The following is a 396-nucleotide window of genomic DNA, read 5'->3' as shown; positions in this document are numbered from 1 at the left end:
GGGGGGGGCTCGTTCTCCCGGCGAGCAGCCTCACTCCGCCGCAGGCAGCCGGCCTGAACCCCCCTGCCCTGAACCCCCGCGGTTATTCCTCTTTTCCCATCCAGCGGAAAGAGTTAAGGGAGGCGGGGGGAACGGAGAGAAGGGGGGGGGGGGCAGAGGGGGGAGATGCGACCGAGCGGAAATGCTGCCGCACACGGGCAACCTCAGTGAACCGAGGGGAAAAAAAAAAAAAAAAAAAAAAAGAGAGAGAAAGTGGCAACAAAAACAAGGGCGAATTGAACGCTCCTCGGGGATTTCCAGCGCAATAACACAAGCCGGACGTTCAGGGGACGCGCTGCCGCGCACACGCTCCCGAGGTGCGGGGCATCCTCCCCCCGACCCCCGCTGTCCCCCCCC

At 63.4% G+C, this 396-nt stretch overlaps 1 protein-coding gene and 1 long non-coding RNA gene across 2 annotated transcripts in view; one reads left to right on the top strand and one right to left on the bottom strand.

The window, feature by feature from the left end:
• Window positions 1-396, top strand: part of LOC118161406 — an 11,983-nt gene that overhangs the window by 3,533 nt on the left and 8,054 nt on the right. The gene's annotated exons all lie outside the window — the stretch shown is intronic.
• The window catches only part of POU3F3 (POU class 3 homeobox 3), a 4,059-nt gene that overhangs the window by 2,033 nt on the left and 1,630 nt on the right, over window positions 1-396 (bottom strand). The gene's annotated exons all lie outside the window — the stretch shown is intronic.

This window comes from Oxyura jamaicensis, chromosome 1 (genome assembly GCF_011077185.1).
Source record: "Oxyura jamaicensis isolate SHBP4307 breed ruddy duck chromosome 1, BPBGC_Ojam_1.0, whole genome shotgun sequence".
NCBI lineage: Eukaryota > Metazoa > Chordata > Aves > Anseriformes > Anatidae > Oxyura > Oxyura jamaicensis.
Note: the sequence above shows the minus strand (reverse complement) of the source record. Positions and strands in the feature narration are given on the sequence as shown.